Source organism: Tamandua tetradactyla, unplaced genomic scaffold (assembly GCF_023851605.1).
Source record: "Tamandua tetradactyla isolate mTamTet1 unplaced genomic scaffold, mTamTet1.pri scaffold_178_ctg1, whole genome shotgun sequence".
In the NCBI taxonomy this organism is placed as follows: Eukaryota; Metazoa; Chordata; class Mammalia; order Pilosa; family Myrmecophagidae; genus Tamandua; species Tamandua tetradactyla.
Window position 1 is genome coordinate 55429 of NW_027518291.1, and position 27658 is coordinate 83086.

Consider the following 27658-nt stretch of genomic DNA (forward strand, 5'->3'; position numbering starts at 1 on the left):
AATCAAGCAGAAACCTCCCTACTGGGGATCTGTCACAGGGCCCCAGCATGTGGAGGCCAGTGCCCTCTCTCCTGGCCCTTCCCACCCAGAGGGCCTCATGGTGCACCCTCCTGTCTCTGTGCCCTTTGGAAGCACTGCCAGCAAGACCATCCCCAGGGAGCATGCTGCATCGGCCCAAGACTTGGACACCATCTGGTCCCTGGGGGTGAGGCTGATGCTCAGCCACACTCTTCTCCTTCGCGGGGGGGGGGGGGTGGCGGTAAAGGGGCCACACTCTGGGATCTGGAGGTCCTGAGTGACATCAGGTATTCTCTTTGCAGGGCTACCTCCAGTACTCGGTCCTCTTCTATGGCTATTACGGCAGAGAGAGAAGGATCGGTAGAGCAGGCTACCAGCTGCCCTTGGCCTACTTCCTGGTGGGGATGGCTGTGTTTGCTTACAGCTTCATCATTCTTTTAAAGAAGTATGGCTGCTCAATCATCAAAATATGACTTATGTGATCTCACTCAGTCTTGCCAATAACCCTGTAAACTTAGGGCATCACTGTGCATGTTTTTTCAGATGTGGCAGCCAAGGCTACAAGATGTACATTCATTTTAACTAGCACCTCCTGAACACATATTACTTTCAGCCAAGTTTTGTGTTGGGTCTAGAAAGAAAAAGAATTGTACTGACTCACCAGTTAATGTAATTTTAGACAATGTAGCAATTATGCTAATGATCTATGAGACCAGAGGATGCAGAAAGCAAAACATCATCCTTTGGCCTCACATTGGCCTGTGATCTGGCTACACAGCCTAAGAAGGGCAAGTGTGTGTGCCTTGTATGCAGTTTGCACAGCTAGTTCATCACTGAGAGAAGGCACAGTGCAAAAGAAAGGAAAGAGGCTGGGTGATGCATCCTACAACACCCCACTGTGAAGCCTTCAGCAATTCATATCCCCCTCTGGGTCTTGGGGCAGGTGGCTTGGAAAATGCCCAGTCCCCTTCCAGAGCTGACAGTCTAGGTGTGCAGACTGACAGGTAGGCTCTAACCCCAGCACATCCTGGCCCCACCCCCTGGGATCACCTGTTGCTTCCTGGGTTTTTCTGCCAGTCCAGTCCTTGTCCTGCTGTCTGCAGAGGGTAATCCTCAGGGGAGAGAAAAGCAACCCTCGAGGGGACACCCATGACTTTCTAGCTTCACTTGGGGGTGATCTCAAGACCCTACTTGAGACTAGACTCACCATTTAAGAAGGTCACTATTAAATCAGGGCAGACCCAGGACCCACGGATGGCAAGGAAAGCAGAGCCCTTATAACAGGAGGCACAGTCTTAGAGACAGGTGGCTTCAGCTGGGCAAGAAGGAGGCAGTTCAAGGGGTCAGGTTATAGTTATGTGAGTGCTCAGAGGCCCTGGGACTGATTCAGCTCAAAGGAGAGGCTTTCATCTGCAATCAGGCACCCCCAGGTGAGTGGGCTGGCTCCTGGGGTGCACGCACACTGGGGCCTGCTGGTCAGCATGGCTGTGGGACTGTGTGAAATGGACTCAGCAATGGGCGCTGGCAGTTTCCTGCTGCGCAAGGGGTGGCTGGGAAGACTGGTCGCGCCGGTGACCTGGGGGGCCATGGATGTTCACCCCGAGGTTGTGGGGGACTCTCAGCCCCTGCTGTGGGCTCTGGTCCTGACTCTTCCCTTGTGACCTCTGCCGGGCCCAATCTTTCAGAATGGCCAAGAACTCCCACATGAGCCTGGCCACTGTGTCCAGCGACAGCTACACCTTCTGCTGGTGCGTGTTCTGTGCCTGGGACTACCTCATCGGGAGCCCCGAGGCTGCTGAGAGCAAGGCAGCTGCTGTCGTCAATGGCATCAGGGTGGGTGAGCCCAAGGCCACCCAGGCAGGGGGCTGCTGAAGTCCTCATTAGTTTTCTTTCAGTCTTTAAAAATGTCCACTTGTGAATTTTTCATGATTTTCATGCACACCTCTTGGGAATATAAGCATTTTGCTTTTTATTTAGAAAACAGTGCAATTGAAAGCATTGGGTGCCACGTGTTGGGGGCCACAGCAGCCTAGGTGTCATTGCAGGAGAAGGAGGCACAGCAGTTACTTGAACCACTTGCTTGGATGGCATGCCTCATCACAGGACCGGGTGGCTGGTGTCCAAAGCAAAGCGTTTTCCACCCAGGCGGTAGGAGGGCAAGGGTGTCGACCGTGTCTGCCCGGGGAGAACCAGAAACACTGCGGACAGGAGAACAGGGCCTGAAGCACAGCAGCTGCTGTCTGTTGGGGCACTGTGGGTTCTGGGTGCATTCCCCCCAGAAAGGGCTGTGACTGTAGGGAAACTGAGTCACGGGGAATGCACTGCACTCACGTGTGTGTTCAGAGAAGGCAGGGAAGGTGCAGTACATTAGAGAAAGCTTTCCAGTGAAAGGCTTAAATTAAAAAGGATGTGTTTTGTACTTGAGACACATGGGAAAGGATCCTGTGGGTTTCTGAAAGCAGTTCTGTCTTTGGGGTCGGATCAGGCACCAGCACGTTCTCAGCAGGTGTGGGGAGTGGGTGCTGGGTTCTCTGCCAGGCTGTGTCCAGCACCACTGAGCAGCATCGTGTCTGTGATCTCCAAGATGGATGTCTTGCAGCCCTAAGGGATCCTCAGTGATAGGTGCCCCTCTATGTGCCCTCCTGTGGCCTCTGGCACCCACCTTGGGCTGCCCTCCCCTTCCTTCCCCTCAGGGCATCAGAATGTCCGTTGTTCTGTCTGGTGTGCATCATAGCTGGGGAAGCATATGCTTAACTTGGGTGTTGCACTTAAGAACTCTGGATTCTCTTTGCTAACCTCTGACACCCTATTTCCAAGGGCAAAGCTTCCCAATTCCCCAGGGCTAGCTCCAGCCCCCGCCCCGCCTGCCTGGCTCACCTCCCCCACCTGAGCCCACCAACACTTCTCAGCACCCCCACAGCCCCAGCAGCCCCGCAGGACCCCTGTTCCTGAGCAGAGCTACGGCCCCGGGGCCTCTCCTAGGCTTGTGTTTGCTTTGCTCATCCTTTAAAAATGACCTCCATTTAATTTGCTGAAAAAGTCAAAATTCCACGGTCCAGATTTCCATTGGCGAACTGCCTCAGCACACCCCTGTCCTCGGCACCCTCCTCTCCAGGCAGCAGTTGTCAGGGGTTCCTGGTGACTCCTTCCAGAGGGAACCCCTGCAGATGTACACAAATGATGGGATGGCATGTGCATCGGTGGCTGAGTGAGCTGGGATGTCCTTCTCAATCAAGACATGGGCCTTGACTCTTTCTTTGACCAATGCTGGGATGTGGCATAATTTGTTGAGCCCTCCATCTTCCTGGACTTTGAGGTTGTTTGCAACGTTTTCTTTTTACAAAAGTGTCGCAGTGAATGTCTTTGCATTTGCATCTTTTCACATTTGTGTGCATATATGTGGGATAAATTCCTAGGATGAATTGTTAATCAAAGAATATATCTATGTATAACTGAATATGTGTTTCATTTTTAGATATACACACATGTATATATGTGTGCATGTGCATTTATGTATATTTATACATGCACATACTTATATGCATAGGTATATGACAGAAATCACTAAACTATTCTCCACTGAAGCTTGACCAACCTACATGGGCACCAGCAGTACTTGAGGGTACATTTTCCCTCATGACTTTGCCCACACAATGTTCATCCAAACTTTGAATAGTCCCCAATCTGATAAATTAAAAATGGTATCTTAGAACACTTTTAATTTGCATTTCTTGTTAGTTTAAGGACCTTTAATATTTTCCTTTCCAAGCACTCTGGATTCTTTTTCTTTATTTCTATGGGCATTTTTGTCTTTTTCTTATTAAGTTGCAAAATTTCTATACATATTCAGAAAAGTAGTTCTTTCTTGATGTTATGAGTTACCAATATTTAACCTGGTTCACTGTTATTTGATCTCCTTTTGGTAAGTTTTACTGGGATGAATTTTTTTTTAATTTTTACATAATTCAATCCTCTGTGTCTTTTGGGTTTTGGGCCATATTTAGAAAATGCTTTGTCCTCTTGAGATTATCATCAAATACTTTGGCTCAGCTTTATATCTCACTGGAAAAAAAATTCTGATCTGCTACATCTCCATTCCTTCTGCCCAATCCCAACTTCTTTTTCTATCTCTTGCTTATTAGATAAGGTACTGACATGAACAATTTCTTACAAAATGATGCCTTAGACACTGAAGACACTAAAATATTGAATACCTAATTTCTAATGATGTAGGATGAATGAAATTGCTAAGCTCTAATGCTGTGTGTCTTTCCTTAAAGGAGGCTGTACTTTAAGAACAGGAAAAGAAAAGCAATAACCTGTATGTAGTAACACCCTTCATGCTGGATTCATTGCTAAGCTTTGTTTCAATTTGGTGCTAAGATTGCTGCATTAGCTATACCTTATGTCCACGCACTGCCTGGCAGCCCTTCCTTCCTGCTAATATCCCTGCTTCTGGAATGTGATGGCGGAGAATGCACTGCCTCTCTGCACGGCAGTTCAGGGCACCACTTCCTTCCATGGATTCTGTGGCAAGGGCGAGGGTCTGAATATAACAAGTTTCCTGTTCTTTTCCTCCCATAACTAAAGAGATATTTTTAGCACTAAGTTTTAGTTTGCTAAACTCTACAAAAAAGTAAATTCTGTGAAACTTAAATTTATTTAAAAACAAATCTCTAGAATCCAAAACCACACTTCTTACCAGGTTCCTGTTTAGCCACCTTCCAGTGATTTCTTGGGTTTGAGGTACTCCTTGAGGTGGTGGGGCCTTCCACTGGACAACTGCTGAAACCTGCAGGCCACTCCCAAGAAGGGTAACTTGTCCTCACAGGTCATTCTGGGGAAGGCTCTGGAGAAGGACACAGGGAGCTGGGGACACACCCAGTGACTGGGGGTTGAGGGAAAGGGGCCCCCAGGGGTCAGGAGACCTGAGTGTTCGCCTCCTTCTGTCATCAGCTCAGTGGCCTGGGAAGCCCCATGCCCTGTCCACACCTCCATTGCCTCGTCTGTCACCCAGTGCTTCTCGGACCCATGCCAATTACCTGCTGAACTGCGGGCCTTAGATCACATTTCATGGGCATGCAGCACATGAATCCACATTTTTTGCAAGTCTCACAACGCAATGCTTATGTTCCTTCAAGTTGTCTCCAGTGATAGCAAAAGTGAATGTTTTTTGATGAAAACCAGATAATGTCCATGTATCTTTAGGAGGCAAATTATGTTGATTCCAAGATCTGCCTACACTGTAGGGGGTATGTGGGAAGGGAGACCAAATGAGGCATGGGATGAGATGGTCCATCTCGGTGCCATTCAACTGTGCCTTTTTAAATTCATGTATCTAGGCAAATGCTGGCTAAGTGACCCCATACATTAGGCCTGTTCTAAGCCCTGAGGACCCCACAGTGAGAAAGACTGAGAAATGTGATGCTTACATCCTAAAGGGAAAAGAGCTGACAGACCAAGTAGATGTCAAAGGTGAAATGTTTGATGCATCAAATGGAATGGCAGTGTCACTCACCCCATTTAAATTGGTTTTCTCCCATTACCCCCTCTCCCTGCTCAACACATTTACTTGAACTCCTATATTTAAATGTGCTTACAACAGGACTCCAATTTTAGTAGAAAATGAGGACCTGAACCCAAATATTAAAACTAAAAAATCTGTGATTTTTGTTTGCTTGTTTGTAAAAACAAATGTCTTTTGCATTTTTAAAGCAAACAAATGCATCCTGGTTGGTTGAATTTATAACTCACTGTTGACCTTGTGGGAAACAAGGAGTTCAGGGGGAAATTAAGCAGTGGTTCTTCAGGGCAGAGAGCCCACCTGGCAGCACATTTGTCCTGGCATAACCACCCTGAATGTGTCACGGGGCCCTGAGCAGACACCCTGGCAGGTGCCCATGACTACCCCCTCCCACGGCACCCTGATCTGTGCCCATGCTTGTCCCCTCCACATGGCACCCTGACCTGTGCATATGCTTGCTCTCTCCCCATGGCACCCTGACCTGTGCCCACACCCACCCCCTCCCCATGGCACCTTGACCTACGCCCATGCCCGCCCCCTCCCCACGGCATGCTGACCTGTGCCAATGCCTGCCCCCTCCCCATGACACCCTGACCTGTGCCTACACCCGCCCCCTCCACACGACCCTGACCTGTGCCCATGCCCGCCCCTCCACACGACACCCTTACCTGTGCCTATGCACACCCACTCCCCAGGGCCATCACCATCTGACTGAGGGTCCTCGCCAACATCCTGGCAACTTCTCTCACTCGCTGGGAGCATCTAACTCATCTACTTTGTGGTGGACAGGTCCCAGAGGCTGGAAAAGTCAAAGAGGGAGCTGTCACTTTAGGAAAAGAATGAGGTACTAGCTGCATGTGTCTGCATGGTGTCTGCATGTGCCTGCGTGTGCCTGCATGTGCCTGTGTGTGTCTGCGTGTGCCTGTGTGTGCATGCATGTGCCTGCATGTGCCTGCGTGTGTCCGCATATACCCAAGGGAGGCATGAAGGAGCCTGACCTGGCCTGTGGTGTCTCTTATGCAGCTCAGGTAGAAAACCTTTTGGCCATCTTGTCCAAGAACATAGACTTAGGGCTTCAGATAAAAGTGGGAGCACCAAGGCTTGCCTAAGTCACTTATCTCAACTGGGAAAGATTTTGATTCAGAAAACACCTCATGCCTTTTGCCTTTGAACTTTCCTGATCGTGCTATGCATTTCTCACCTGCTGCTTCCTCACAAACATGTATGGAAATTGACTTTACCCACAGGCTTGCCACTGCTAATGACCACTTGTGTCCCTTCGTGGGCTTCAGTTTGACCATCTGCCAATGGCGAGCCCTTGAGTGCCTCCATATTTCTAAACTATAGAGGATGCCTCTGAACCAGTGGCACACAAATGGCTTAGTTCTTAAAAGAGCTTTTCTTCTCATTTTGAATAGTCCCATGACTGTAAAATTACCAATTGAAAGTTTAGGAGTTAATTTTAGAATTCTTAATGTGTACAGCATGATTTTCATCCTGAAAGATTGGTCCAATTTACTTGAAAAGACCTGAAAGGCAGAAATAGCACAAATGTCATCGTATCTCAGACCAGTTCTGTAGAAATGATTAGCATCTTTTGGGATTCACATAATAAAGGGCATAAGTGATATATTGCTAATCAGTTTGTCCTTAATGGAGGATATATCTAAATCTGAGTCTATAATAAATAATCTAACTCCTTTTCCCACAGCTCTTTCTATTTTATGGCAGTTAAGTGGGTTATATAAATATCTGTTTTAGTGTTTACAGACCGGTAGCTGGATAGAATTTTTTAATATATATTCAGAATTTATTTCTTATTTTAACTCAAACTTCTTATGTACCAACTAAAGCTCCTCCAACTAAAGCTCTTCCTTCATTTGCTGTAAGTGCAGAATGACAACAATTGGGCATAATTCTCCAGAAAATGGAATTTCCCTATGCATCAGGAAGGTCAGATGACCTCTCAGGCTTCCTCTTCCTGCTTTTACTGGTGGCAGTGAGTTCCATCCTCACCCAAGGCCAGGGAAGCATGGATACAATGAGATGGTAATTGAGAACATGGAGGAAATGCTGTGAATCCAAAGGGCATGGATGAGTCTCCCCCAAGGAAGAAGAGCTCAGGTGGCCGTGGACTTCTGAAAGAGGCCCCTCAGCAGACGCTGGGGAGGTTTCCATGGGGGAAGGCACAGCAATACTTCTGCCCTCAACCCCAACGCTGGTGAGGCCCATTGGTGAGGCTGGAGTGGGTGCCCAGGACCCTTTCAGCACGTGCTGCCTCTGTAGGTGAGCATCGTGGTGTCCCTCATCATCATGATTGTGCCTTCGGCCTTCGACCTCATCGCTGCCCTGTAGATGTACCACCAGGAAGGACGCTGCGCTTCCAGCTGGCAAGGTACGTGTGCATGCGGACAAGCCCCGGTCCCCTATGGGTGGGACACCCTCAGCAGCCAGAACTTCCCCCAGAGCCTACCGCAGAGCTTTACTGACAGATGCGACTCTGGAGAGGTGGGCCTGAACGAGGGAAAGGGAGGAGGAAGACAAGGCTAGAGAAACGGATCAGAACGCAACAAAGAATACAATCAGACAAAGAGGAGGGAGGAGGTGAGGGGAAGGCTGAGGACAGTGGAGGGGAGGCAGCAGATGCCCGAGAGGACCACAGGATGGAAAGTGCCTCCCATTCCACTCACTGTTGAGTTTCCCACAGGGTGGGGCCAGGACTGGTGAGAAAGACCCACATTATCTGTCCAAATGTAGAGGGGCAGGTAAAGCTCTGCTGACCATCCCAAAGCCGAGACTCAGCAGGTTACTGTAGGCATGCCTGAGAGTGCAGAGGCCGGACAGTAGGGGCACAGGCTGCAGGGACCAGCAAGTTCCTGGGACACCCAGGACAGGAAATTCCTGTCCAGAACTGCTCCGTCGCTGCCTCCCTGCTCTACCTAGGCGTTCACGGTATCATCCATAAGCTAAGCCGCTGGGTGAGACATTCCTGAACCATGCATGGACAGGGGCTGCTGCCCAAGGCCACTGACTTATGGCTCTCCCCCTCCGCTGACATTGTTTCCACAGATTTTTCTCTTGTGATACCTGATAACATGCTGGAGAACTAATTTTCCACAGACCACTTTAGAAAGTTGCTCTAGGTCAGGGGTCAGCAAACATTTCCTTTCAAGAACCCGGTAGCAAAAGCATGGCTATTCCAGTAAAATTTTGTTTACGAAAACAGGCAAGGATGAAATTTGGCTTACAGGCCAAATCCAAGCATTATTCCAAAGGAAAAAATAAATGGTGAGAAAGAACAAGAGGTTCGCCGACACCTCACAGCCTAGGGCAGATCTGGGAAGAGACCCACAGTCCCCTCTACAAGCCCAGCATCCTCAGTGCTCCATCCATGTCCTCGGTGCTCCGTCCATGTCCTCGGTGCTCCATCCATGTCCTCGGTGCTCCGTCCATGTCCTCGGTGCTCTGTCCATGTCCTCAGTGCTCCGTCCATGTCCTCGGTGCTCTGTCCATGTCCTCGGTGCTCCATCCATCTCCTCAGGGCTCCGTCCATATCCTCAGTGCTCCGTCCATGTCCTCAGTGCTCCATCCATGTCCTCAGTGCTTCATCCATGTTCTCAGGGCTCCATCCAGGTCCTTAGTGCTCCATCCATGTCCTCAGTTCTCCATCCATGTCCTCGGTGCTCCATCCGTGTTCTCAGTGCTCCATCTATGTCCTCGGTGCTCTGTCCATGTCTTCGGTGCTCCATGCATCTCCTCGGTGCTCTGTCCCTGTCCTCGGTGCTTCGTCCATGTTGTCGGTGCTCCGTCCATGTTCTCAGGACTCCATCCATGTCCTCGGTGCTCCATCCATGTTCTCGGTACTCCGTCCTTGTCCTCGGTGCTCCGTCCATGTCCTCAGTGCTCCGTCCATGTTCTCAGGGCTCCGTCCATGTCCTCGTTATTCCGTCCATGTCCTTGGTGCTCGATCCATGTTCCCAGGGCTCCATCCAGGTCCTCAAGGCTCCGTCCATGTCCTCGGGCTCCATCCATGTCCTCGGTGCTCCATCCATGTTCTCGGTGCTCCTTCCATGTCCTCGGTGCTCTGTCCATGTCTTCAATGCTCCATCCATGTCTCGGTGCTCCATCCATGTTCTCAGGTCTCCATCCATGTCCTCAGGGCTCCGTCCATGTCCTCAGTGCTCCATCCATGTCCTTGGTGCTCCGTCCATGTCCTCGGTGCTCCATCCATGTTCTCAGGGCTCCATCCAGGTCCTCAGTGCTCATCCATGTCCTCAGTGCTCTGTCCATGTCCTTGGTGCTTCATCCATGTTCTCGGTGCTCCATCCAAGTCCTCGGTGCTCCATCCATGTCCTCGGTGCTCTGTCCATGTCCTCGGTGCTCTGTCCATGTCCTCGGTGATCCATCCATGTCCTCAGGGCTCCGTCCATGTCCTAAGGGCTCAGTCCATGTCCTCAGTGCTCCATCCATGTTCTCAGGACTCCATCCAGGTCCTCAGTGCTCCATCCATGTCCTCAGTGCTCCATCCATGTCCTCAGTGCTCGGTCCATGTCCTCAGGGCTCCGTCCATGTCCTCGGTTCTCCGTCCATGTCCTCGGTGCTTCATCCATGTCCTTGGTGCTCCATCTGTGTTCTCAGGGCTCCATCCAGGTCCTCAGGGCTCCATCCAGGTCCTCAGTGCTCCGTCCATGTCCTCAGTGCTCTGTCCATGTTCTCAGTGCTCCATCCATGTCCTCGGTGCTCCGTCCATGTCTTCGGTGCTCCATCCATGTCCTCGGTGCTCTGTCCCTGTCCTCGGTGCTCCGTCCATATCTTCGGTGCTCCGTCCATGTTCTCAGGGCTCCATCCATGTCCTCGGTGCTCCCTCCATGTTCTCAGGGCTCCATCCAGGTCCTCAGGGCTCCATCCAGGTCCTTAGTGCTCCATCCATGTCCTCGGTGCTTCATCCATGTTCTCGGTGCTCCATCCATGTTCTCGGTGCTCCGTCCATGTCTTCAGTGCTCCATCCATGTCCTCGGTGCTCCATCCAGATCCTCAGGGCTCCGTCCATTTCCTCAGGGCTCCGTCCATGTCCTAGGTGCTCCGTCCATGTCCTTGGTGCTCCGTCCATGTCCTCAATGCTCCATCCATGTTCTCGGTGCTCCGTCCAGATCCTCAGGGCTCCGTCCATGTCCTCAGCGCTCCGTCCATGTCCTCGGAGCTCTTTCCATGTCCTCGGTGCTCCATCCATGTTCTTGGTGCTCCGTCCAGATCCTCAGGGCTCCGTCCATGTCCTCAGCACTCCGTCCATGTCCTCGGAGCTCTTTCCATGTCCTCGGTGCTCCGTCCATGTCCTCGGTGCTCCATCCATGTCCTCGGTGCTCCATCCATGTCCTCGGTGCTCCATCCATGTCCTCAGTGCTCTGTCCATGTCCTCGGTGCTCCATCCATGTCCTCGGTGCTCCATCCATGTTCTCCGGGCTCCGTCCATGTCCTCAGGGTTCCATCCATGTCCTCAGTGCTCTGTCCATGTCCTCGGTGCTCCTTCCATGTCCTCGGTGCTCCATCCATGTCCTCGGTGCTCCGTCCATGTCCTCGGTGCTCCATCCATGTCCTCGGTGCTCCGTCCATGTCCTCGGTGCTCCGTCCATGTCCTCGGTGCTCCATCTATGTCCTCGGGGCTCCGTCCATGTCCTCGGTGCTCCATCCATGTCCTCGGTGTTCCGTCCAGATCCTCAGGGCTCTTTCCATGTCCTCAGGGCTCCATCCTAGTCCTCAGTGCTCCATTCCTGTCCTCAGTGCTCCCTCCGGGTCCTCTGATCAGGAGGAGGGAAGTTTCCCCTGCACCTTTTTCACTGGTCTGTACTGGAAGAATCAATACCATGATTTCATTTGGTCTAATGAAAATCCTGTTATGCAAATTGGCCTCGCTATTCAGAAACAGGCATTGAGAGACTTGCTTCAGACAAATTAGCCCAATTTGGGTAATAAAAGCAGGCACATTATTTGTTTGATTAACTCACCACCATATCACATTACCTTTTCCCAAGCTGTGGTGGAAACCAGAGCACTGTGGATACTGAGACTCAGTTCAATTCACCCTTCCTCGAGTCTACCCAAGGACTGGCCCTTTGCTTGAAAGGTCCTGGCATGAGGCAGGGAGGAATCCCTTCAGAACTTCAGGGTGGCCAGTGCAAGTTCCACAGGAGCCCCTGTGAGGCCCCACCCCTGCTCACTGCCTGCACACTAGTGGTCCCCTCTCAGTGCAGAGAGGAAGTGAGGTCTGTGGGGGTGGCACATGCATAGCTTTGATTTGCAGTCTTTCCACAAGATAAAGCTGGTTTGCCTTTTTCATGAACTGACACTGGTTGTAGGATTCTCAAAGTGCTAATCACTGTCCCAATGAGGTATTTGTATACCTCCCTTCTTCCTTTCTCATCTCATTTCTCCAGGGCTGTATCCTGGGAAATTCCATCACGTGTTTCCAAAACATTCCAAATCCTGGGGACCTGGCATCAAGCCCCTGATGCTGGCCCTGGTCAGGTTGATGCTGGCAGACCCAGCTCACTCACACCTGCCACATGTTGGGGCTCCCCCAGCCCCTGCCCTTTGGGGCTGGCTTTTGGCAAACTTAGGGACTTAACCCACATCTCAGACCCCGGGCACACAGACCTGAGACTGTTCCCGCCTCTTCCAAACTGTGGGATTCTGAGCAGGTCACTTACCCTCTCCATGTTTCTATTTACTTGTCCCTTAAGTGAAGGTCATAAGAATGGAGTGAGATAATACACAGAAAGTCATGTTTTATACCAGGAAGCAGGATGCAAGAACTCATACAGTTCCCCCTGTTGAGAGCCCCATTCCCAGGCTTGCACTTCTGCCACACCGGTGGCTCTAAAATGCTGGCCATGTATGGGCCACGAGGAGTCCCCTGGGATGGCTGTGAAAAGACCCTGGCCCCAGCCCAACATGCTGAAGCAGGGGGTCCCGAGCATTGGTGTTTCCTATAAGCCCTGGAGGAGGTTCTGAAGGACCCCAAGCCATGGCCATCTCTGTGATGGCAGCGGTGGACAACTGGGCACTTTCACGGGGGTCCTTGTCTCTCAAATGGCCTTGTGGCTTTCAGGGTCCTTGTGCTGTACCTGGGGAACCTCTACAGCTTGATCATTGCTCTCCTGGACAAAGTCAGTGCATGAGCCCCACAGTGAGTGCCCTGGCCTCACACATGCACTCACACGCTCACCAGCATCATTCTCTTCATCACTTACACTTGCACTCCGTACATCCTGTGCAAAACTTAACATTGTTGTGATCTTCTTAAGATAAAGATAGGGAAATGGATTCCATTTCAGAGATAAACACTCTGAGGCATGGGTGATTGGTTAGGGAGAGACAGTGCTGGGACAAGAAGCAGGTCTTTTGATCCCAGGTCTACCCATCTACTACCCCATATCTTGAGTCCCCTCAGGAGACCTAACAGCAGCTATTGCAGGTGATCCCAGGGAGAGCTGCAGACTGTGGGCCTCACCCAGAAAATCAGGAAAATGTATTATCCCATGAGATGAAGTTCAGAGTGGGCCTCGCTCACCCAGTCCAGCAGGAGTACCCCCCTAGCCTGGGGCAGCTTTGGGGTTCATTTAAACCTGCCCAACTGTGAGTTTCCTAAGCCATGGGGGAAGAAGAGGAGAATGAAGGAGGATCTCAGAGTGAGTTACACAAGCCATAGCACTCTAGCATCACATCCCAAGGCTCATATGGCAGAAGAAGCCAGAGGGACAGTTGGGACTCAGGGATATGGGGTTGCACAGATGTGGATCCTTACCTGGCATGACCTGGGACATTTGACTTCAATTCTCTGAGCTTCAATGTTCTCACTGTAACATGGAGAAAGATTCCTACCTGATACATGTGTGAGGATGAGAAGAAATAATGTGTTAAACTAGAACAGTGTCTGACACTTGCTAGGGACCAATAATTACCATCCATCATGACCTCATGTTTCATTATTGAGGTCATAGCTAGTCAAGTGACATCTACTAGGCATGAATGAATGAATAACTATTATTCATGGATAATGCAATGAGGTAATGACACCCTTGGTGTCTTTGGTGAATTCTCATATACAAATATGTAGATAATCTAGTTTTCTTCCTCTGATCTTTTCTCTCTCCCTTTCCTTCCTCCTTCTCTCCCTCCCCAGGAAGCTGCTACCAGAGATAACACAAACCAGTGGGTAGAATCCACCATGCTCTTTACCACCAGACTAGCTCCTGAGGAAGAGAAAATTCCACTCCTTGGCCTGTCATGGCTCTCAGGATAAAGAGCACATGGGCCTTGGAAGAGGCCAGCATTCCAACCTTCACCTCACCTCTCCCTGAGGCCAACAGGACCATGTCCTACAGCCAGTTTCCCCAGGACCCATGCTGGGAGACATACGTTGGGCAGGTGGTTCCTTTACCCTGACAAAGTGCTTCCACTTCTGCATCATCACTTAATCTTAATGATCCTCTGAGATACCATTCTCTTTATTATATAGAAAAAGGAAAGTTCAGTGAGGGTTTATGATTTTCCAGGTCTCAAAGTTAACAATAACAATCAGTACAAGTAAGAGTTATCACAAATATTAGCTATGTGCGAGGACCTGTTTTAAGGGCTTAATCCCCATGACAATCCTATTATCACCTTTACAGGTACAAGTGGGGAAACTGAGGCCCAAGAGGTTCAGTAACTTTTCCAAAGACCCAATACTGAAGTGCAGAACAGAGATCCAACCCAGGTGTTTGCTCTGAAAGCTGTGCTGGGAGCCACTCTGTCTTTCACCTTAGATACACAATCTTGTGCCCTGTGAAAATGAGTCCCAGACCCCAAGTAGTCTGCTGGGCTGAGAACCACAGACCTTAGGTTCTTTCTTAGTTTCACATAATGCTGACCTCAGATATCAGAATTCAAACTCAAACTGACAAATACTTAATGAGCCCCTGTTATGTGCCAGGGACCCACCCTTTCACCCCCCACTCCTTATAAAGATGCCCTGAGAAGATGCCACAGTGTGAGCCCAACAGCCCAGCCCACTGGTCCAGTGGACAGGACCCAAAGGGGGAGGGGAGGAGGAAAGGGGGGCCTGGCGACCGCAAAGACACCTGTGTTTCAGGAGATGCTGAAGCTTTCCATCATCGACATGCTCTTCATGGTGGCAAGCGTCCTGCTCATAGAATTCTTCCGAGGACTTTTCATTTGATATCTAAGTGACTACTGGTGCTGGGACCTAGAAAGCAAGTTTGTAAGCAGCTTCCATCCTTTCCTATGTCTAGGCTGGGAGATGCTGGCCATGGTGGAGGGTGACGTGTTGAGAGAAAATGAAGAGGGAATTAGTGTGGTTTTAGTTTCCAGCTGCTACAACAATCATAAAGCAAAGGGGATGGGTGGGTCAGTGGCTTCAGAGGGCAGGATGGTTTGCTTCCTCCAGAGTCCATCCGGTTCTGGCTGGCCAGCAGTTCTGGACTCCTGTCATATGGCGAGCCCCTCTTCTCTCACCCAGTTCCACTGGTTTTGGGATTCCTGCTCCTTCTTCCGTAGGGCTTTTCTGTAAGTTCTCCAGTAATAGGACCACCCCGATGCTATTGCCACACCCTAACCTAGGCCTGCTGTGAAGTTTCCACCCCATTTGCCACACATGAAATGCTCTCTAAGAGCCTTTTAGAGAACAGAATTCTATATATGTGCATATAATTAATTTGTTTATGCAAAGAACTTTGAAAGTCTTTTTTTATTCAGAATTTAATTTTCTCTTGTAGCCTGAATATGGGGAATTCAAAATAGCTGAGAACGTGCTACATTTAGTCTACAACCAAGGAATGATTTGGTATGTGTCAAAGCTTCTTGTCTTCACTTACAACACATCTGAGCTATAATTTTAACTTTGTTAGTCTTGATGGGATGGGACCATAATAAAGACAGTAGTAAGAATTAAGAAATGGAAGAAGTGCACATATGTAATAATTTTATTAATTAAAATTCTAAGCATTTTCCAGAAAGGAATGATAAAGGAAGTGTTTTATTAGTAATAACCAAAAAAATTGAACTGGTAAAGCAAGCTGTGAAAGAGGGATGGAGGCTAGGGGGAGTGGTTGCTTCTTCCTAGCAAGGAGCACCCATGGGTGAGAACTGCCCTCAGTTCCCCACTTTCCCTCCCACAGGCCATCCTGTTTCCACTTACATGCTGGGACCAGGCACACAGCAACACTATGCTGTAGACCAACCTGGGGCAGAGGGATGGCAGTGTGAGAAGTCTCTTCAACCAGAGTCAAGCATCTAGCTAACACACACAGATAGTGGCATTTCTGCCTGCTGTGAGAAACCTTTTAATTGAAAGAGTTTTACTTATTAAGCATATCCTGCATCTAGACTTATTTCCCTCCCACTATGGCCAAATCCTACATGTATTATATCAAATGTAGCATGAATATAAACTGATGAAGACTTAAAGTTAGAAAACCTGGATTTTGTATCATGTTTGACAAGTACTTGCAGTTTGGACACAGGTCTCAGTTTTCCTGAGATAGTCCAGTTCCCAGCTCTTTCACTCTCAAGAGCATCTCAGCTTGGATGATAGTGTCATCCTTTATTAGCCCCATGTCTTGAGTGAATCGCTTAGCTTTCCCCACACTTGACTTTCAGGCTCTGCTCATAAACTTCAGCTGTTGTCTTAGTTTGTCTAAGCAGCTGGCACAAGTACCACACAATGGGTTGGCTTAAACAATGAGAATTCGTTGGCTTATGGTTTTTAGGCTAGCAGAAGTCAAAGTCAAGGTATCAGCAAGACAGCTTTCTCCCTGAAACCTGTAGCAGGCTACCAGCAGTCCTCAGGTCCCGGGGCTTAAATCTGCTTCCCATAACATGGTCATGGGTCACAAGAAAGGCAATGTGATATTAGTGGCCACTTAATTTATAGGTTTGGATTCATGGACAACACAGACTTAGGTGATATAAACAACAGATTTTATTAGGAAAATAGTTACATCACCAGACAAGATGGCGCTAACACCTGAAGGGAAGTGCTGGGAAGTCTCAGAAGCAGCATTCAGAGTCTCCTTAACAAAAATCCACAGCAAAGCATTCTTTTACCCGATAAGATTATGATGAGATGCTCTGTCTTTCCCATAAGATTCTCCTTTCCCATTATTCTTCTTTCTCATAAGTTTCTTTCTCTCTTTCTTCTTCTTCTTCTCCTTTAACTGCTTGCATGCAGTTTTTATGATATCTTCACACAATAGTGGCCAAATTCCAATTAGCTTACATGACCTGGCTCAGTTGGGTCCCCTGGGAACTGGCTAAGGACTGAGAGGGACTTCCTGGTTCCCAGATATCATTATCAAAATCCACCTCAGTCTATGAGGATAGCCGGTCCTCCCAGCTGGAGGGCACTCTTCAGCTGTTTCTTATCAATATCACACAATGGCAATATCAGTTGAACAGAACAGACTCCACAAATTTATCTTTTCGTTATACCATGTATGCTCCTTTCTGCTCCTCTGGTGTCTGTTGACTTCCTGGTTCTCTATCCATGACCTCCAGGTCAAAACCCACTGGACTGAAACCCATCATGTTTCAGTTGACTGATTTCTCATCAAATAATAGACTCTTCCAAAGGTCCTAGGACAGTGGTGCCCAGGAGTGCAGGTGCAGATGAGGGACATGCATTTGTTGAGTGATAACCCACCCTGCCATAATCCAACCTCCCTTCCTGACTGCAAATGGTTAAACGACTAAAATGTGTGATGATACTCAGCATGACGCCCAGCGAAAATAGGAACTCATTAAGTGTCAACCGAGCCTGACAGTAATTTATGGACAGAGTCTTCACCATGGCCAAGCAAAGTTTGGAGCTTGCCCTAAACTGCAGGTAGCCATCATTTATGTCTTCCCAGAGGACAGCTTTCCCTTTGCTCCCTGCGAAGAGGCTCACAAACAGATTTCTTTGCAAAGAGGATACTTCAAAATGGGATCACTTGATTCTCTTATTTCCTGAAGCTGTGGGACTGGGGTGTCAGGTTGCAGAGGCTTCTCCATGTCTGCACATACAGGTGTTCCTCACAGGGCCCACTCTTTTGTGGAGGCCATACTGGGGGGCACACGCACTGACTGGCCTCCCCTTGTGCTGCAGGATGGGGGCTTTCTTCTCCCCTTATCTCCCGGCCATCAACGTCCTCAAGCTGGTCGAACTCATATACCTGCGGAGCTGGGCCATGCTCACCTGCAACATGCCCCATCAGCAGGTGTTCAGTACAGCCAGGCACTGAGGGGTCGCGGCCACCCTCAGACTCCCGTGCTGCCCCCACCTCACCCAGACCTTCTGCAAGGGCCTCCCCAGCAGCGCCTGTCAAAAGCTGCTGCCCCACTCCAGCTTTACTCCTGCATAAAGTTCCAGAGTTCCCCTCTTGTAATGAGCCACTTCTCCTCCAGACTCATGACATGTTTTTTACATTTTACTGAAGATAAATAATCATTTACTAAAAGTGTAAAAATGACAATTGTTCAACATAAAGATTTTCACAAACTGAACCAGCCAGAAAATCCTTTTTTGTAGAGTGTAGCCAGCACCCAGATCAAGAAACAGAGCTGGGGTTGCAGCCAGAAGCCCCTGCCTCGTGGTGAAGTCATGGGTGGTGTTCCACTGTCTACGGAAGCACACTGTGGGGGCTCTTGTGCATTTGTCTTCTTCCACTCAGCATTTTGTTTGTAAAGTTCATCGTGTTGGGGAAATATACCCCAATCTCTTTATCTGTGCTATGGGGATGGGCATGTTACCATTTTCGCTCCGATGATTAATCCTGCTTCTGTGTCTCTTCTGTTAGGCACATACCCACAAGTGCAGTTGCTGGAACACGGGGTATAGGTGCATATTTTCACCAAAAAGTCTTTCAGTGCGATTGCACCAGGGCACACTTCCACCTGCATTATTTGCACATCCCAGTTGCTCCACAGTCACACTTGTTTTTGGTTTTCATTTTAGCCACTGATAACTCATAACACATTTTGAACAGACTGATTAGAGCTCAGCTATTTTGTTTTGATGTACTAATTACTTACGTGTGTTTGGACCACTGGCTTTCAAGTTTTTTACCGTGACCCACATGACAATGCATTTTTATCTTCCCCTGTGACATATGTTTATATATATATTATGCTTATACACACATGTGTTCCATGAACTGGGCTTCTTGGGTGGGGCCATAGGTGCAGTGGTTGGTTCCCCATACTAAGGTGGATGGGCAGGTGCTCAGCAAATGTCAGGCCAGCATTTTGGGCTGGAGGGTCTCCTAAGGCCTTGGAGCACTGATTTCTAGATTTCTTCACTGCATGTGACCTTCTGACACCAATCTATTTCCAGGTAACAATGGGGGGAGGATTTTCCATTTGTGAGAGTGGAGAGTGCAGTTTCTGTGTAGGTTCCTTGGACACATGCTGTCCGCGACTTCTCGCTCAGCGTCAAGCCCCCGGCCGCAGGTGAGACAATGAGGAGAGACAGAGAGACGCAGACAAATCCGCGCTGGTGAGAAACACAGATCCAAGACACGTAGCAGTTGTAAGCACAGACCTTTACTGGAGTTAAGCTTGCATTCTCTGTTACAGGTTCCGCGCGGGCGAAATATCCCGCGGGGGAACAACCTCTATGCGGCCGTCAGGCACGGCTCCCTGTGGGTCGTCTCCACCCACCCCGTCCGGGTAACCTCTTATATACTGTGCCCAAACCCAATAGGTTAGTGCCACGTATACAGAGGTGATTGGAAGATAGGGTTGGTGGGCGTGTGCGTCATTTGCGGAAGCAGGATGTGAGCGCCATCTTGGCTCACTCGATGGGCGGGGGGAACTCTAGAGCAGGCTGCAGCGTGTCCACTAGGCCAAACCCGGAAAGCGGCTCTCTACATCTCCCCCTTTTTGTTTTTATAAGAGGCATGGTCCGTAGACCGTATTCTTGTACCCAGTGTCTCTATTGATGATGGTGCTCCCGTGGGCCTGAGTGGCTCACAACATAGTTTGGTGCTTTGGGGAGTCTGGACTAGGCTCGCGTCATCACACGACGGAGCCTCTGGCACCGACCAGAATGCTCACCTCATATAGAGACCGGAGAGTCCGTGAACTGGATACCACGTGACTCCTCCCTGCAGTGCTTCGCCTCGCAACTGGGTCAAGCGGGGATTATGAGAGCGACAGCCAGGGCATAGGAAACGCTGTGGAGGCCTCGGTGCAATGGCTAGAGCCAAGCCCAGTCTGGCCAGGACTGCGGCCGCAGCTCCACCGTCGAGGCGGCTAGGCGCGCAAAATTAACAGCCTCTGGTGCCTAGCTAAACACGGGTAGTGGCCAGGGAGCCTGCAACAAACCTTGCTGACAAGAGCTTTGCCCCAGGTGAATCGGGCTATCTATCGAGGAGGGACGCACACCCACATTTGACTGGGAAGACATAGCTAACATGGTAGAAACACGTAGTTGCTGCTGTGTCTGGAACAAGCGTTCTAACAAACATTTAACAGTGACTAAGCCCACTAATAGTCCCACTGCCACGAGAATCCAAGTAGTCAAATTGGGCCAAGAGAACCAAGAGGTGACTCGGTTCCACAGACTTTGTACAGTCTCGCCCAGTTTGGAAAGGTCGAAGGCAACGGGGGTTATTAAAACTGGTCCCCCTTCTAAACAATCGAAGGGTGACCGGCGCTTTCGTTGCTATCTCGTCAGTCGCCGCTGTCATCAGCAGAGTTGGAGGCCTGATCTGATGGTTCAGGTTGAAGGCTTGTTGGTTTTTTAGGCAACAGCTCCGTGGCCTCCTCGGGCGATGTCACGGTTCTCACCAGTCTTTCCGGAACCCACACTGGTTGACGTCCTGGCTCCTGGGGAAAAACACAAACAGAGCCTCTGGCCCAGCTGAGCACTGGGTCAGGGCCTTGCCATTGTCCTGACAGGACATCCTTCCAACGGACTAGACCTCTATGTGGAGGACTCGGAGTAGTATGCTGAAGAGCAGGTGTCATTCCTAGTGAATTTTCATTTAAAAAATTATATGTAAATAAGGCTACAGACAGTTGAGCCTTCGGGGACAGGCCATGGCCTATTCCCCCTTTCTGTTTCTTTAGTAAGTCTTTGATGTCTAAGATGAAAATAGACCAATGCTCTGGCAGAGCTGAGAGAAGGGGCAACCCCATCTGAACAGGTCCTAAGGACTCCATGCAATTATTAACGGCTCTTAAATCATGTAACAATCTCCATCTGCCTGATTTTTTCTTTATGACAAATACGGGTGTGTTCCAAGGCGATGTGGAGGGAATGATATGGCTCTCTTTTAGCTGTATAGACACTAGAGTATGCAATGCTGAGAGTTTTTCCTGTGATAATGGCCACTGAGGCACCCACACCGGGGTACTGGTCTTCCATTTTAGTTTTATAGGTGTGGGTGGGAATCTCCCCTCAGTGGCCCCTAGGAAAAACCCAGGCCTCGTCTGTCAGAATTGGAGACAGCTTGTATAGGCCTTGCGCGCCCGTGCAATGAGGCTCCTAAGCCTTTGCCGGGGACATATCCCATTCCTTTTAACAAGCGCTTAGAAGTTGGAGAGCAGCCACTGTAATTACCTGATTCGGCCACCAGAGGGAGCCCGTGGTGAGGGTTTTTGGCGAGATCACCAAAACCATTCACCGGAAGCCGCCGCGTCCCTGCAGCAGGCGCTGGCGGGGCGGAAGGCTGCGTGGGTGAGACAGGGGGCCTCCCCCAATCGATCAGCGGAGGCGCGTCTGCACCCTCGGTCTCATCACCATCTGACTCTGAGTCAGAGCTGTCTGAACTATCGCTTGACTCTGGCGGCTTGCCTTTACGGGAGCCGTCCGCAGACGAAACTGACTGAGTTTCTTGGAGCGCGTGCCGTGCCTGCAGCAGGGCGGAAGACGGACTGAGGCCTGAAGTAGACTCTGCCTCAGGGCAAGCACGGACGGTTTCCCAGATAGGGACCAGGATCGGGTCCATACAAAGGCCCGTCTGGCGCGCTCGTTCTATGTCATTACCAAGTTTTAACCAAGAAGGCAGACTAAGGCTACCGGAATGGGCGAACCAAAGGGCAAAGGTAACAACATCGTCAAGGAACCGCAGGAGGGAACTCTTCTTAACTGAGATGCCCCGCTGCTTCAAAAGGGTTTTTAAAGGGGGTAATAAAGGTAAACTTCCTGACTGCCCCATGCTTGCAGTCGGCACTGTCTTTAATCAATCGGGGAGCTCTCCCGATTCACTGGGGCTACCTGAACGCCCACAGCCCTTAACTCTCACGTAATAAGAAGTACTCACCTTCTCGCGGTGATCAGGCACGGGAAGTCCGCTGCGAACTCAAGAAGCACGTCCTCACCAGCTCGGGGAAAGGCAGCAGAAGGGTTCCCCGTACGGGCCACCACATGTCTGCGACTTCTCGCTCAGCGTCAAGCCCCCGGCCGGCGGGTGAGACAATGAGGAGAGACAGAGAGACGCAGACAAATCCGCGCTGGTGAGAAACACAGATCCAAGACACGTAGCAGTTGTAAGCACAGACCTTTACTGGAGTTAAGCTTGCATTCTCTGTTACAGGTTCCGTGCGGGCGAAATATCCCGCGGGGGAACAACCTCTATGCGGCCGTCAGGCACGGCTCCCTGTGGGTCGTCTCCACCCACCCCGTCCGGGTAACCTCTTATATACTGTGCCCAAACCCAATAGGTTAGTGCCACGTATACAGAGGTGATTGGAAGATAGGGTTGGTGGGCGTGTGCGTCATTTGCGGAAGCAGGATGTGAGCGCCATCTTGGCTCACTCGATGGGCGGGGGGAACTCTAGAGCAGGCTGCAGCGTGTCCACTAGGCCAAACCCGGAAAGCGGCTCTCTACAACATGCATCCTCAGCAACTGTCCAGGGAATGAATTTAACGTGTGACCTTTGGTTTCTCTGCAGGTGCAACAACTTCTACTTGGCCATGCTCCTATTTATGCTATTCCTATGCATGCTGCCAACCATATTTGCCATTGTCCAATACAAGGCATCCTTAAATTGTGGGCTGTTCAGGTAAATTATTTTAGTACAGTCACTCTGCGTGGAGACACTGACTGCCTGGCTCACAGAACAATTAAAAAACAGAAAGATCTCAAATTTGTTTGTTTTTTAACTCAAGATGGGTGCTCTTTCACTGGTAGCAGGCTGCCCTCAAGGATAATTCTCTCTGTGCCCATTATAAAAAATTCACACAAGCAAGCACATAACACTGTTCAAACACACAGTCCTTGTGGCTACTGAGCCCACCTATTGAATTGATGCATTAATTAGATGACCTTTTTCTATGAAATCATCTCAGAAATATTACATATCATTTACGTGCACATATCTACCCTAGCTTTGTAACTGATTTTGAGGATTATACTCCAGGGATCTAGACTTTTAAAATGTTTTGTGCATCCTTCTGCCAAAAGCAATAAGATCTGATGTGATGTTCTTTTTTCTCACAGTGGACAAGAGAAAATGTATAACGTCGTGTCAGAAACAATTGAGACTGACTTTCCCAAGTGGTTTGGCTCAGCAGCTGGCTACATCAGCAGCCCTTTGGTGGCCCTGCCTGCAGTGCTGCTGCTTCTGTGAGTCCCACACACAGACCCCCAGGGGACTTCTGCCTTTTGGCTGACCACAAAGCACTGGTTTGCAATAATTATTAAAAGTTAATTATTCAAAAGGTAACTTATATGGACCTGATGAGCTGAGCAGGGTTTCCAAGTCACACAGTAGAGGAACAAGTTGCAAGGTCTGGGAGATACAGCCCTCCTCAGATGGATGGGGGTGCTGCTCCACCCCCACTCAGTATATATTGAGTCATCTAGAGCATTTATCAGTTATAGTGGCCACCAATGCAAAGCTGAATGTCACTATTATCATTCTCCTATACCCATAAATTTGAATTATCTTGAGAAGGAATTTCAAAATTCAGCTGAGTACCTTGCTTGATTGGCTTAAAGGAAAAATAAAACAGCTCACAGCTCCATACATTGTGGAATGCCTCTCCCATTCTTTGCCTTTACCTACTGCACTCACCAGTATGGAATTCCAGCTGCACAGCAATGGAGGCTGCTGTGAAAAGCAAGGATTGGGAAGTAAAGCAGCCCCTTCCTAGCACTTGCCAGCTGTGAAGACCCTGACACACTTTGTCTTTAGGGAGGGTCAGTGGGTGGCCCACAGCTGGCATGGGAACCTGTTGTTCCTGACACCAACAGAGCTGGAACATGGCTGGAAGGCTGACCACTCAGCTGAAGTATGTTACCCTGTGTTGTCTGTCCTAGCATGTTGATCTATTACCTTCAGAGTATTGCAAGATAACTAAGGCTCAGCAACCATCAACTCAAAAGTCAGATCCAAAACGGCAAGTATTTTGCAATTTTTGTGATTGTGTGTGTCACTGCATGGCTGAAATCTCACATTATTATGCTTCTTGGCCACACCCCTGTGGTACAGATCCCTCCCACCAGGGTCTGCCAGGATCATTTATAATGCGGAGGAATGGTCCATATTTGCCCAGAAACAGCAGCACATGGATCACACTGATGGCCTTGTCTCCTGAAGGCTTTGCAGCTGCCTGAGCACGGCTGCTTCCTCCAGTGGCCACAGCAAGCCCTCACTACCCCATGCTCTTCTGTAGTAGTGGTGGGCTAAGAGAAAAAGAGAGAGGGCCCTTCTTACCTTGTGCCGGCCTGCACATTGGAGCCCAGGCCTGCACATCAGAGCCCATCTGCACTTGTTGTACCCAAAAGCCCACTCACCTTTCATAATCTTTAGGTTGCAGTTGACATCACCCTGTCTCCTGTCTGGGGCTCCAAACCTTATCTCTCAGAATCCAGAGGCAGGCAAATACCCCAAAACCTTCCACAGTTTCTCTCCTTTACATATCCTAGGATGAGGGGAATGCAGCCCTCAGGGTATAAAATTTAAGGAGGCTCCCAGTGAAGAGTGGGATTTGCTGCACTGCCCCAGCCCTTAAAGTCTGTGCCTCCTTAAAAATTGTGCACCCTAAGTGTTCCTCTGACCTCAGCTTAGTCCAAGAACCAGCATGAAGCGTCTCCAACCTCAGAAAGAGCCACACCCCTGAATCTCAGCTCCTCCCACCCTCAGAAGGAGTCATGCCCCTGAGTCTCAGCTCACCCACAGACACACCAGCCAGCCTTATATGCCTGTTAGTCTCAGCTCACATGCAGACATGCCAGCCAGCCTTATGGATGGCTGAACTGGGAATTTCATTTGGACTTGCAAAGGACAATTTTGTAGAAGTATAATTCTCCAGCGTGTTGATCCAGATGTTCTCTTTTGCATCTTGGGCAAATAATTATTGGCTGTATTGAACATGGTCTATGGGACAACTGCCCTTCAAATTAAAACTGTCTGGGTTTAAACTTTACCTCTCAGATGTCCTCATTGTTTCACTCAGATAACTGGACTGAGCCCAGAGTGCCTGGTCCCTTAGTTAGTGCAGTTAGGAAAGGAGCAAGGAATGTTTTCCCATAAGCATAGTATGTGTTATTGCTTCTTTCTAAATGCAAAACAAACATGACTATCATTTGTATTTTAGGCAAGATCTGAAGATAAGAAAAAAGTTGCCCAAATGGTTGAAGGTAAGTATCAAAAAATATGCAGAGGGGGGCCACGGTGGCTCAGCAGGCAAGAATGCTTACCTGACATGCCAAAGGACCTGGGTTCAATTCCCGGTGCCTGTGCATGTAAAAAAAAAAAGGATATGAAGAGCTCTGATATCTCAATCGGGGTACATTAAATAAATATATGACAGTTTAATGCACTCTCCAATATAAATCCCTGATAATCCGTAGTCTCCATAATTAGTTAGACACAATAAAATAAAATCTAGTGACGTAAATGCTGGTTTAAATCTACAATTTTGACTCCATACCAAGGCCTGTGAATAACCCGAAAATAGGTCTGAAATCAGAAAAAAGTTGTAAAATGCGGAGTAAAAGGAGCATAAAAATGTGGAGAAGACCCCTAAGAATGTCTTGTCTGGACCCTCCTGTGGATGACCTCTGGATGGCCCCCTCATCCTTCCCAGGCCCACCCAGGTGCCTGCTGGGTACAGCTCTCCACCTGGGCAGGCACAGCCATGGGGACAATTTCCCAGTAAGACACCCAGACCCTAGGACCCTTTAAGCACTCCTCTTCCCATGTGTCCAGTTGCATTTAGACATGCTTTTTCCTTTCAGGCTGCTTGAGCAGAAAATAGGAGAACCACCTCCTAGGTGGGAAGATAAGGAGCAGAGTCCTGGTGGGGCCTGGGGGAAGGCAGCAGGTGCAGTCAGGAACTTTCCTGGTGGGGGGCACCAGCTGCAGGGGTGGGGGTCAGAAGGTGCCTTGGCACAGTCCACATTTGCCTTCCAAACACGAGGAAAATGGGGCCCACAGCACATGTAGCTGATTTCACACCAGTTCACTGGAAGGAGCCTCTGTCCTCCAGGGAACAAACCTGAGGGCTAACCCTGTCCCAGCCCAGTTTTTTAAAGAGAAACTGGCAAAGGACAGTCACCCTGGAAGGAGGCTGAGACTCATGCTGGAAACCCATAGTCACTGCAAATCTTCTTTGCCAATTGAGCTCAGTTGCTTTTGGCGAGGTGGCTTTCAAAAACCAAAATCCAGGTTGACTTTCTCTGCGTGACAATGGTATCATCCAGCATTCACGCTCCCAGCTCAAAAGCACATCTTTTTTCAGAATGCTGCATGACCTTGTTCACAGAAGCAACCCAGCTGCCATGTGAATTTTACCATATCCCACGCATCAGTAATGAGCCTGAGCCCAGAGCCCCAGTGTTTCATCTCCTGGGGAATCAGATGGTGTGTCTTCAGAGACTTGGGGTTCATTTGATTCCCCCAGCCCCCTTCCAGCTCCCACTCTCTGAGATGAAATGATTCAAATTGCAGGTTGTTCTCTGCCCATGGCTTAGGCATATTCAGAAATGCACACAGCAGTCTGTGGACGCAGCTGTAGGTGCTGAGGACAGTCCTGGACCCCACCTGGATCTCACATGTCCTTCCTTCTCCTGCAGCTCGAGTCCAGCCCCAGGAGGATGGCAGCAAGGGGCTCGCGAAGGACAGGGGCCTTGTCAGCCAGCAGTGCCTGGTTCTGTCCGCAACACCCCAAAGCAATGGCCACGTGATTAGCCGTGACTCCCCCAGCCACAGGAGCAGGAGGGCAGAGACTGCTGTGTCACCCATGCCCCAGCGCCCCATGGCCCACAGCCCCAGCTCAGCGCTTCCCAGCATTGCCACGTCCTGGCCTGAGCCTGACCCAACCAGGTGAGGCCCGTGTGCTCCTGTAGCCACCCGGCCATGGTAAGCATGATGCCAGGGGTGCCAGGAACGGCAAGTGAGGGCTAAAGCCTGGCAGAATCCCAGGAGGCCAGGGCTTTTCAGTTTCTGGCCCGCCAGGAGCCCAGGGGCCAAGGCTGATGTGATGGTAAACATGGGGCGGGAGGCATGTCCCTCCTTCAGGCTTGGGCCACAAAGTCCGCGAGCGAACCCTCCTGCCCACCTGGGAAGTCTTATTCCAGGGAAACAAAGCATCTGTTTTTATCTTTCATTGCTTACCTCCTGAAAACTCTTCTTAGATTTTGGCTCTGGCTTGGGCACCCTTGGACAGGATCCTGCTGTGCGCTATGGGCAGTTGTCTCGGCTCCGATGAGAAGGCAGAAGAGCCTGTGGGGGGCCGTGGGGGGCATCCAGAGGAAGAGTGGGGAGGGATGGGGCTGCCCTGGGCAGGACTTATCTAGAGAAGCAGACTCAGGGCTCCCATAACACGCTGAGTGTTTAGATAAAATCAAGAGAGATTTTAAAACAACCAGGTTAACCAGGAGCTGACACCTTGCTATCTGCGGTGCTGTCTCTACGCCATGGGGGGCAAAGCAGACCCTGCGCAGATTCAAGACATTGAGGGAGGAGCTTTCCAACAGGACCACTGGCTGGGAGCTGAGGGACACGGGTCCGGCGGCTGGCTGGCAGGGCTTCTCCCGGGTGACACACAAACCTGGCCTGTGCCGTGGACTCCTGAGGGAAAGGCACACCCGCGAGCAGACCCTCCATCCAGGTGGTTCGTGGAGA

At 49.8% G+C, this 27658-nt stretch overlaps 1 pseudogene; it reads left to right on the forward strand.

The window, feature by feature from the left end:
• The window catches only part of LOC143673187 (transmembrane channel-like protein 3), a 38716-nt pseudogene extending 11933 nt beyond the window's left edge, over nt 1-26783 (forward strand).
• Nucleotides 26784-27658: the final 875 nt, after the last annotated feature.